We start from the raw sequence: 12,795 nt of genomic DNA on the forward strand, positions 1-12,795 counted from the left end.
AAAAATAAACAGAAAAAATTGCTAACAATGTTATATGTTTTATTGGGAACCCCAAAATAAATGTAATACACAGGAAGTAATATAGGAGATGCACACTAGCTTGATGGTAAATCTTGGGAGTGGCAGGGCTGGATGAGCATTCTAGTCCGAGAAGAACCCAGCCTAAGGGTGCTGATAAAGCTTTAGCCACCTGCTCTCCCTTGGCTGTGTCTGCTGATTTCTGGGGAGTAAATACACCAACTGTAGATGATTTAATGGCTCATAAAATACCTAAAATTTTAACAACTGTCTTTTCCAAGCCATACAAGCAGACTCCAGCACTTCACTGACTCTAGTCTTACTCCTGTTTTTAAAACTTGTGTAGTTAGAAATTATTTTTAAACTTAAAAAAATATTTTATCTGAATGATTCTGGAGTACTCCAGAGGCAGAAATTTCCCAAATTGTATTAAAATCTTGAAATGCCACTAAGGGCTTCTGGTGTCACTTAAAATGTCTATGTCAGCAATTGCAGTTCCAGGATCCCACATAGTACATGCTGTCTTTCTGAAAATAGGTATAAATAAACTTAAAATAATTTTAAACAAATGCTTTATCTACTTTGTCAGCATTGGCTTCATGATCCAGCTGAATGAAGGGAGAGATTAATGAAGGATGTTTGTATTAGTTCTCTCTTCCATTTCTGCTGCAACGAATGACCACAAACTTAGCGGCTTAAAACAAGCAAATGCATTATCTTACAGTTCTGTAATTCACAAGTCCAAAAGGGTGTCACTGGGCTGAAATCGAGGTGTCAGCTGGGCTGCATTCCTTTCTGGAAGTTCCAGAGTAGAATCCACTGCCTTGCCTTTCCCAGCTTCGAGAATGCACCCCCATTCCTTGACTGTGGCCTGCTTCCTCCATCCTCAGAGCCACAGCAGTAAATGGACCACAGATGGCCCACTGTATCTATGCTATGCTGACTGGGACTAGGATTGGGCAATGGAGTTCTTTGGCCAAGGAAGTGTTGAAGCCTGTGCATCTCGTGCCTGTTAACTATTCTCTAACACACTAGAAAGAAGGAATACTTTGTCCAGACTTAAGTACCAAAGGCATTACAGTGACAATAACAATGGATCCTACAAAGGCAAATGTTATACAACAAAAGCTCTAATGGCACTAAGTGAGAAATTAGTGATGTGTTTATGAAAAAACTGAGGGGAACAGATATAATTAAAGGATCCCAAATTCTTTCAGTACCAATATGATGAATACACATTGACATGCATAGATAATAGGTAGGATACAGGAAGGTTAATCAAGTCAGAAGGAAAACAAAGGACTAATATTATTCCTTCCACATAGAGAAGGAACTTGGCTCTATTGTGGGGTCGGGGGACGGGGGAGGGATAGCATTAGGAGATATACCTAATGCTAAATGACGAGTTAATGGGTGCAGCACACCAACATGGCACATGTATACATATGTAACAAACCTGCACGTGTGCACATGTACCCTAAAACTTAAAGTATAATAAAAAAAAATACTATCTTGTGTTTCTAGTTCATTGCTATAGATACAATAATAAAATCTAAGCCAATGGATGAGGATCTTTTGTATCTTATATAGTTGGCTAATAGTCCGGCTAAAGTACTCAAAGAGTTTCAAGTTTGTGAGTTATAGAATTTGTAAGTGAGGAACAGATCATGAACCCAGGAGTTGAGTTTCTCATGGTGTTAAGGCTCAGCTGCCTGACATAGCATCTGGAATCTGGACCCAAGGCTCTAGGTCTGGCTCTAGCTGGAAACTTCACTGGACCTTAGGGAGTCAGAGAGCTTCCGAGGCGTAATGAAGTATAATCACAGCCCCCTGGTTAGATGGCTTAGACAGATACCTCCTTCTTTCATTCCTCCTCTTTTTTATACCCCTGTGACCTTTCCAGGGATTCTTGTTTCATGAAAAGACAAAAGTATTAAAATGATCTGAAATAAAAACTTTACAGAAGTCAAAAACTCTTTAAATTTTTGAGAACACTAATAAAAATAATGACTATTTCTGTTTCCAAAAAACACCGAAGTGAGAAATTACTACTCTGTTCTACCAACAAGAAAATACAATCAAAGGAAAGCTAAATTACTTTCTCCCCAAAGTAGGCCAAAATACAGGGCGTTTTAATGTATGCATGAAGGAAAAAAACATTCCTACGTCTACTCTCTCCTTTTTGTTTTATTTTGTTTCAATACAGAGTCATTATGAGGAGGAGCTAGTATGATAAAGAGGTATGGAGTAGAAAGGAAGATAATAGATTCAAAATAATTTTAATTCCCTCATGTATATATACTCTGCTCTTATATTCAAAGCTTGGATATGATTTTGTCCCCTGTGGAAAAAAGAGAAATATATCTGATGATCCATTTATAAAGACACAATATTTGTTCTTATGTTTCAAAACAAATAAATTTTAAGTAAACTCATATATATACTACTTGAAGTATATATATGAGTTAGATTTGTGTAATATTATATTTCTAATTCTGGAAGCACTTGGAAAAATAGCATAATTCAAAGCCTCTTTTTCCCCAAAGGAATGAGTTTACAATCAGAAGCATAACTGTAAAATGCTCATGGTTAGATGTAATAAAGCTGAAGAAAGAGTTAGAATAGGATGCTAGACTGGCAAGAAATGGGAGTGAGAAGGAAAGAGGAATTTTTATGACTTACTTCAATTCGGCTTTATCTTTTTATTGGAATGAATATTGAATTTAAGAAGGAACAATTACCAGCAGCTCTTAGAAAAGGTATGAGTTCAATGCTTGATGATTAATAAACTTAAATTATTTCAAAGTAACTTCCAAAAGTTATTTCTTTTATCTAGAGCTTTCCGTGGTATCAGGCAGGCAGATATTGGAGAGATTCTCTAGGGGACTACATCACTGTGATCAAAATCTCTCTAAGTCTATAAGATTCCATCGATATAATCAGGACAAATTACAGAGTAATATCTGTATGGCCGTATTTTGCAAAATTATTATTACTGTCCCATTAGTTTCACTGTCAATTATCTTCTAAAGTAGTGGGAACAAATAAAAATCACATATAAACTTTTTTTAAAAAGACATGGTTTTTAAACTCAGACATATAGATACATTTACTAATTAAAACTAAAAGCCATGTGACTCAGAGTGTTAAATATGGAATGTTTTTAAAGTGTTTGCAGTATACAAGGAGCTTAAAAGAGAAACCAGAATGTTAATTAAATCCATTTTCATCAAATATGCAAAAAACAGAAATATTAATGTCTTGTTTTAAGGTAGCTATTAGAACAAGTTAGCTTCCCCAAGTTAAGGAATGTGATGATATAAATAGATAGATTAAGGCAAATCTACACATAGATTTCTCAACAATACAATAGAATCTCATTAATTTGTAGCTCACTAATCAACTCACATAGATTCTACAGTATTTTATTAGAAGCCATAAAGCTATTCAAGAGAGGATTATATCATCTGCAGTCTCAGATTATTCCTATAATTTCAATGTCCAACAGGGTCAGAGATAACCAAGCACACAAGGAAACAAGATCTTATGAACAAGGATTTGGAGAAATAACAGAAAACAGAAATAAACCCACAGGAATTCTAGATGGTGAAATTATTGAACAGCCTGTGGAACAACTATTATATTTGAGGAAATAAAAACCAAGCTTAAAATTATCAGCAGTGAGATAGAAACTATTAAAAAGTGAAATACATGATTTGGAGAAGATCCAAATAGAAATTATACAACTAAAAAAATTCAATAACTAATATTAAAAACTCAGTGAAAGGGTTTAGCAGATTATACCCAGCTGAAAAGAGAGTTAATGAACCAGAAGACACGTTAGAAGAAATTAGCTGAATAAAACATGGAGAACCAAAAAGATAACAATTTGTTTAAATATAGAACATATATACAGTAAGAAGGTCTATCACATGCTTAATTAGAAACCCAGAAGGAGAGAACAAAGAGAATGAAACAGAGGCAATATTAGGATAAACAACAGCTAAACATTTTCTAGAAATGATGAAGGATATCAATTTCTATATTTGTGAAACCTAATGAATACTGAGCAGAAAAATGTAAAAAGAAATACACACTTATAGTGAAACTGCAGAAAAATTTTTTTAAATGTACAATTTTAAAGAGAATCAGTGAATAAAGGGTAGGTTTACTTTAAATGACCCAAAAAAATAAAGAAAGACTCTCATCTTGCTTTTATTGGTCTGAAAAAGTCTTCATTTTGCCGTTATTTTTGAAAAATGTTTTGCTAGGTATAGAGTTTAGCACTGGTTCTTAAGGGGACAATGCTTTCATCAAGGGACACAATAAGATGTCACTGAAATTTCTACCTAGTCATTCTGGTCTTCTTAAGCCTCTGAACCAATAGATTTTCTTTAAAGTTTTAGTCTGTTGGCCGGAGTGATTGATCCCAATTACCAGACAAAACTGGATTGCTACTATAAAATGGAGGCAAAGAGAACTCTAGTATCCAGGGGACCCTTGGTAATGCCCTTTAGCACTTCCATACTAATATTCCACGCCCAATAATAAAAGTTATTTTAAAATTACAATAAAATGCAAAATGACTGAGGTCTCACACCATTCAGGAATGAATGCTTAGTAACCTTCCCCAGATAAAGAGCCTAAAGTAACTGAGGTTCTGAATGAAAGCAAGGAAAATATTTAGGACAAGCACTTGAAGAAGGATGTCACAGATATTAACTACAACCTCATGTTCCATTACAGAGATGAGGACTGTATTAGCTTGGCATATTTTCTCTTTGTTATGTGCATCATATGCTTGTTGGTATAACCCAGCCACCTTCCTTTTTCTTCCCATTTTTATTTCATATAGAAATTATTAGAAGTTAACTTTAACTTTTACCTTTAGGTAACAAAATATTCAATGGGTCTGTGACTGAATTCGAGGAGGAATTAATGTGGTCAGCATTGGATACAATGACTACTGGGACTGTGTTTCTTCTTTTTGGGAAATAGCTACTTACAGCTTCCTGTTGTCTGTAGAGTTCTCTTCACTTCTTACTAACCAATTCCCCGTTACAATGAATAATTCTTTGTATTAAATTTTCCTGGTCAAATTGTGGTGTGGCTTCTCTCTTTTAACTGGACCCTGACTGAAATACTCTGCTTTTCTTTATTCTTATTTCTCTTGGTGATTTTGTTGATTTTCTTGGATCTTAAAATATTTTTTTCTGTACAACTCACTCTTTCTCCTCTAACTCTGAGACTCTCATTAAATATATGTTAGACTGCTTGACACTATACTATAAGTCACAGAGATTTTGTTCACTTTTCTTACTTTTTACCTCTATGCACTTCATTTGGAATAATTTCTATTATTTTGTCTTCAGGTTCATTGCTCTTTTATTCTGTTGTGTCTGTTAATCTTATTCAGTTCATTTTCCTTTGTGGATGTTGCATTTTTCATCTCTCAATGTTGCATTTGGTTCTTTATCAGGTCTAGCATTTCTCTTATCATGTCCATGTTTTCTTTCATATCCTTGAACATATTTGTTATTTTAGGATCCTTGTCTCCTTAATTCCTTCATCTCTGTCTTTTCCGGTTCTTTTTTTTTTTTTTTTTTTTTTTGAGACAGAGTCTCACTCTGTCTCCCAGGCTGGAGCGCAATGGCGCCATCTCGGCTTACTGCAGCTTCCGCCTCCTGGGTTCAAGCGATTCTCCTGCCTCAGCCTCCCAAGTAGCTGTAGCTGGGACTACAGGCCCACACCACCACACCCAGCTATTTTTTTGTATTTTTAGCAGAGATGGGGTTTCACCATGTTGACCAGGCTGGTCTTGAACTCCTAACCTCAGGTGATCCACCCGCCTTGGCCTCCCAAAGTGTTGGGATTACAAGCATGAGCCACTGCACCTGGCCTTTTCTGGTTCTTTTATATGATTTGACTTTCATCCTGATCATTCAGAAAATTTTCCTTCTTATTTGCAAGCAGAGTTATTTTTATCATTGGCCTTTGTGAATTTTATATGATTAAGTGTTAAGCTCAGTTGTTCACTTTTAATGTGTATTTGGCATTGTTATGGCACTTTTACTAGCACATCATATTGACCCATTCAAGGCTTGCCGTTAAGTTTTATCAGGGTAGGTCCAAAGCCAACTTCAGTCTAGGGCTAACTTAGTACTGTAGATAGCCCACATAGCACTAGATTTCTCCACTCAGTGTAGCAAGAATGTTAACCATCCCCAGTCCTATTGGGTCCGGAATTGGTGGGTTCTTAGTCTCACTGACTTCAAGAATGAAGCCGCGGACCCCCACCGTGAGTGTCACAGTTCTCAAAGGCAGCGTGTCCAGAGTTTGTTCCTTCTGACGTTCTGATGTGTTCGCAGTTTCTTTCTTCTGGTGGGTTCGTGGTCTCGCTGGCTCAAGAGTGAAGCTGCAGACCTTAGCTATGAGTGTTACAGCTCTTAAGGCGGCACGTCTGGAGTTGATCGTTCCTCCCGGGCGGTTGGTGGTCTCTCTGGCTTCAGGAGTGAAGCTGCAGACCTTTGCGGTGAGTGTTACAGCTCATAAAAGCAGTATGGACCCAAAGAGTGAGCAGCAGCAAGCTTTATTGCAAAGAGCGAAAGAACAAAGATTCCACAGTGCGAAAGGGTACCCAAGCCAGTTGCCACTGCTGGCTGGGGCAGCCTGCTTTTATTCTCTTATCTGGCCCCACCCACATCCTGCTGATTGGTCCATTTTACAGAGAGCCGATTGGTCTGTTTTACAGAGAGCTGATTGGTCCGTTTTGACAGGGTGCTGATTGGTGCATTTATAATCCCTGAGCTAGACACAAAAGTTCTCCATGTCCCCACTAGATTAGCTAGATACAGAGTGTCAATTGGTGTATTTATAAACCCCGAGCTAGACACAGAGTGCTGATTGGTGCATTTACAAATCTTGAGCTAGACACAGAGTGCTGATTGGTGCATTCACAATCCCTTAGCTAGACATAAAGATTCTCCAAGTCCCCAGCAGATTAACTAGATACAGAGTGCTGATTGGTGCATTCACAAACGCTGAGCTACACACAGGGTGCTGATTGGTGTGTTTACAAACCTTGAGCTAGATACGGAGTGCCAATTGGTGTATTTACAGTCCGTTAGCTAGACATAAAGATTCTCCAAGTCCCCACGAGACTCAGGCGCCCAGCTGGCTTCACCCAGTGGATCCCACACCAGGGCCACAGGTGGAGCTGCCTTCCAGTCCCGGGCCATGCACCCGCACTCCTCAGCCCTTGGGTGGTCAATGGGACTGGACGCTGTGGAGCAGGAGGCGGCGCTTGTTGGGGAGGCTCGGGCTGCGCAGGAGCCCAAGGAGGGGTCAGGGTGGGAGGGTAAGGGAGATTGGGGAGGAGGGGACAGGGGAGAGGGGGAAGGGGGGTGCGGGGGAGGGCAGGGGTACACGGGGGACTGCTAAGGCGCGGTGAGAAATCAAGCACAGCTGCTGCTGGCCCAGGTGCTAAGCCCCTCACTGCCCGGGGCTTGCTGCCGCCTGGCCGCTCTGAGTGCCGGCCCGCGGAGCCCACGCACACCCAGAACTCGCACTGGCCTGCAAGCGCCCCATGTAGCCCCAGTTCCCACATGCACCTCTCCCTCCACACCTCCCCACAAGCTGAGGGAGCCAGCTCCAGCCTCGGCCAGCCCAGAAAGGGGCTCCCACAGTGCAGCGGTGGGCTGAAGGGCTCCTCAAGCATGGCAAGAGTGGGCGCCAAGGCCGAGGAGGTGCCGAGAGCCAGCCAGGGCTGCGAGGGCTGCGAGGGCTGCCAGCACGCTGTCACGTTTCACTATGTGAGTTCTGGGAATTGTTTGGCTTGCTACTTTGTAGTAGTGTTTCCCCTAGCCTGAAAAGGTTTATCCCCTGTGTGTGCAGATGAATATTTAGCCAAACACTAAAAGGGGACCATCTGCAGATATCTAGAACTTTCTGTCTCTGCAACTGTCTGTCCCTCCCCTCTGGTACTCTGGCCACAAATAGTGACTGCTTCTGCCTCCCCAAACTACAACTTCTGTCTCTACAAGTCACAAACCCACTGACTCCATTTGGATTCTCCCTGTGCAGCAAAGAGGAAACTGCCTCTCAGTGATAAACTGGGGCAAATATACTGCCCACTGCATTGTTTTGTTTCTCTCAGAGATCACAGTCCCTAGGTGTTCTAGGTTTTATGGAAGGAAAGCAATTTCCAAAGCATTTCTTCCTTCGTGGGCAGAAGTGGAAGTATTGCAATATCTTTTTCTAATGTTTTCTTAGTAATTAATAGTGCAAGTGTTCTCTATGTTTAAAACTATTTAAACAGCATATACCAACAAGTATTTCTTTCCAAGACTGTAATAGCCACAAATAATTGTTTTCATTTTAGCAAAGCATCTCTTCAAGAGATATTAACAGTACACTGTTATTTGTGCAAATGTATTCTTTGGAATTAATATGTCTGACTTTCTTTTCAAATATCCTAGTAGAAGGCTTTGTGTTCATTCACCCAACCACTACCTTTCTAAATAGCATTAACTTTTATGTCTGAAACTTCAATCAGTGTATTTGCTACCTATTGAGGTTCTGGAAGGAAAAAGAGATAGAAAAAAGGAAATTGATGTTTGACTGTGGCAAAATGTGAGGATTTCCCTGCAGATTTCATATGTGTATAATAATAGCTAACTTTACTGATAGGAACATAGGGGTACTTGGCCAAAGTCTCATAACTAATGAGAGGCCATTGTGATTCTAACTGCAAGTTCAAATCCTTCAAGCCACTATACTGCCTATACTGACCACCCTAAATGTCATTGCAATGACATTTAGCACCTACAACAGGAATAGAAAAGTAAATTCTTTGTTTTCACTGCCTCACCTACTTCATTGACTGATGATCGACCCTCAGAGTCATACAATGGGGAGAGCAGCTGACATGCACTGAAATACCATCTTGCTACTGGTGAGATCTGTGTGGACTCATGCATACCTCAGTTTCCTCTTCACACACTAGATATAGACAGAGCACTGAAATTTAAAAGTTAAGTAGAGATACAAATATAAATACCTTGCTTATTTGTGTCTGAGAGTTTTAATCAAATTCTATGACAAAAACTGAGGCATCCAAGGCTTTCTCCCCCCTCCCTACCCTGTCACTCGTCACTATTACCCCTTTTGCTCCTTCAAATATTTGCTTAACTACCTGGCTACCATCATAAAATATTCATTGAGAGGTCTGACACATGGTGGAATGAATGTGTGTTGTATGCAGTAGGCTGCCTGCTGCCCCCATTTAGGAAGTAATTAGGAAATCTTATCTGCCATGGTCTGGATGGTCAGGTATTAAAGATTAGCAATTCTGTTTCCAAATGACAATACATTACTTGTCACTTCCTGAATCAAAGTCATTCATATCAGCCTGATAGTTGACATTTTAAAGAATAGATCTTTCTCTGTGATTTTTTCCATCAGATTTATTTCTGCTATTTTTGAGGAAAGCGTCACAGGAAAGCAATATGTATGTGTATCTTCTGAGTAACCATTCTGGTGAAGGCTGTAATGGAATGGGATGTGAGCTATGAGTAGACCCATTGTGGGAGGGGTTAGGGGACACATGGAAGAGTAGGGGGAATTGAGGGGAAAGACTGCAAAAGAAACTTTGAAAACTTAGCGAAACAAAACACCATCAATGCCAAAACACTGAAGAGAATTTTAGCATCAATATAACACTACCAGAGAAGGAATTCTAAAATTTTAACGTTGTGTCATAATCTTTCCTATAATACAAAATTTTGAAATACTGTATATGGTAGGAAAATTTTCATACAAGGGCAAAGATGTATATTATGACATGTTTGGATGGAGGCAATCTAAATGACCTCAATTAAGGAATAAGCAAATTGTGGCAATAAAATACTGAGATTCTCTGAAGGAAGCAGACTGCTCCTACAGGACCCAGGAGGCACCCCCAAAACTGTGAGTGCCCCAACTGAGGAAGTGGGAAAGGGAGACCCTCCTCTCCTGAACACACACCCCCACTGGAGAAGCTGAAGGTCTGTTTGTGGGAGAAGTTTCCGACTTTACCTGGAGCTGAGTCAATTTGGAGAGCTGAGCTAAATACAGGGGTAAAGAAAGCAGCAGAAAGCTTGCTGGGAGCTCACTGGGTCCCCTAGCAGACCATTCCTGCTTGGTACCACACAGATCTAAGAGGAGAGGAGCTGGGGGTGAAACTCCACAGTAAGAAGGAAATCTATAGCTGAACACTGTAACAATTTGAACAGGTTAAGAAGCCTCCTAGCCAGAACTCCACAGACTCCATAGGCGGGGGAAGAACCAAGCCCTTTTCTTTCACAGCTGGGAGGTGGGTAGCCTGGGGCAGGTTTTCAAGGCCATATCACTCTCCACCTGGAAACGGTCTGGGGGCTGTTGGGAGGGGCACAGTGAGAGTGAGACCAGCCCTTCTGTTTGCATGAGAGCTGGTTGAGGCCTGTGACTGCCAGCTTTCCCCCACTTCCCTGCATGACCCAGCAGAGGCAGCCATAATCCTCCTAGGTACACAACCCCAGTGACCTGGGAATCTCACTCCCATCCCCCACAGCAGCCACAGCAGGACCCGCCCAAGAAGAGTCTGAGCTCAGACACACCTAGCCCCACCCCCACCTGATGGTCCTTCCCTATCCACCCTGGTAGCAGAAGAAAAAGGGCATATAACCCTGGGAGTTCTAGGGCCCCGCCCACAACCAGTTCCTCCCTATGCTAACTCAACTGATGCTTTCTGGAAAGTGTCACCTCCTGGCAGGAGGCCAGCCAGCACCAGCACAAAAACAGAATATTAAACCACCAAACCACCAAAGCTAAGTATCTTCATGGAGTCCATTGCCCTCCCCCCACCACCCCCATCACCTCCACCAGAACAAGTGCTGGTATCCATGACTGAGAGACCCATAGATGGTTCACATCACAAGACTCTGTGCAGACAATCCCCAGTACCAGCCCAGAGCCGGGTAGACTCGCTGGGTGGCTAGACCCAGAAGAGAGACAACAATCACCACAGTTCGGCTCACAAGAAGCCACATCCATAGGAAAAGGGGGAGAGTACTACATAAGAGGGAACACTCCGTGGGAAAAAATAATCTGAACAACAGCCTTCAGCCCTAGACCTTCCCTCTGACAGAGCCTACCCAAATGAGAAGGACCCAGAAAACCAACCCTAGTAATATGATAAAACAAGGCTCTTCAGTACCCCCCAAAAATCACACTAGTTCACCAGCAATAGATCCAAACCAAGAAGAAATCCCTGATTTACCTGAAAAAGAATTCAGGAGGTTAGTTATTAAGCTAATCAGGGAGGGACCAGAGAAAGGAGATGCCCAGTGCAAGGAAATCCAAAATATTATACAAGAAGTGACGGGAGAAATATTAAAGGAAATAGATAGCTTAAAGAAAAAACAATAATTCAGGAAATTTTGGACACACTTTTAGAAATGCAAATGCTCTGGAAAGTCTCAGCAATAGAATTGAACAAGTAGAAGAAAGAAATTCAGATCTCAAAGACAAGGTCTTCAACCCAACCCAACAAAGACAAAGAAAAAAGAATAAGAAAATATGAACAAAGCCTCCAAGAAGTCTGGGATTATGTTAAATGACCAAGCCTAAAAATAATCAGTGTTCCCGAGGAAGGAGCAAATTCTAAAAGTTTAGAAATCATATTTGGACGAATGATCAAGGAAAACTTCCTGGCCTTGCTAGAGACCTAGACATGCAAATACAAGAAGCACAAAGAACACCCAGGAAATTCATCACAAACCACGTCATTAACCACATTGTCATCAGATTATCCAGAGTTAAGACAAAGGAAAGGATCTTAAGAGCTGTGAGACAGAAACACCAGGAAACATGTAAAGGAAAACCTATCAGATTAATAGCAGATTTCTCAGCAGAAACCCTACAAGCTAGAAGGGATTGGTGTCTTATCTTCAGCCTTCTCAAACAAAACAATTTATTAGCCAAGAATTTTGTATCCAGAAAAACAAAGCATCGTATATGAAGGGAAGATACAGTCTTTTTCAGACAAACAAATGCTGAGAGAATTTGCCATTACCAAACCACCACTACAAGAACTGCTAAAAGGAGCTCTAAATCTTGAAACAAATCCTGGAAACATGTCAAAACAGAACCTCTTTAAAGTATAAATCACACAGGAGCCAAAACACAAAAATACAAGTTAAAAAGCAAAAACAAAAAACAGAACCAAACTAACCAGGCAACAAAGAGCACAATGAAAGCAATAGTACCTCATATTTCAATACTAACATTGAATGTAAATGGCCTAAATGCTCCACTTAAAAGATACAGAGTCATAGAATGCATAAGAACTCACCAACCAGCTATCTTCTGCCTTCAGGAGACTCATCTAGAACATAACGACTCACATAAACTTAAAGTAAAGGTGTGGAAAAAGGCATTCATGCAAATGGACACCAAAAGCAAGCAGGGCTAGCTATTCTTATATCAAACAAAACAAACTTTGAAGCAAAAGCAGTTAAAAGAGACAAAGAGGGACAGTATATAATGGTAAAAGCCTTGTCCAACAGGAAAATATCACAATTCCAAACATATATGCACCTAACACTGGAGCTCCCAAATTTATAAAACAATTACTAGTAGACCTAAGAAATGAGATAGACAGCAACACACTAATAGTGGGGGACTTCAATACTCCACTGACAGCACTAGACAAGTCATCAAGACAGGAAGTCATCAAGACAGGAAGTCAACAAAGATACA

This window comes from Pan troglodytes, chromosome 7 (assembly GCF_028858775.2).
Source record: "Pan troglodytes isolate AG18354 chromosome 7, NHGRI_mPanTro3-v2.0_pri, whole genome shotgun sequence".
Taxonomy (NCBI): Eukaryota; Metazoa; Chordata; class Mammalia; order Primates; family Hominidae; genus Pan; species Pan troglodytes.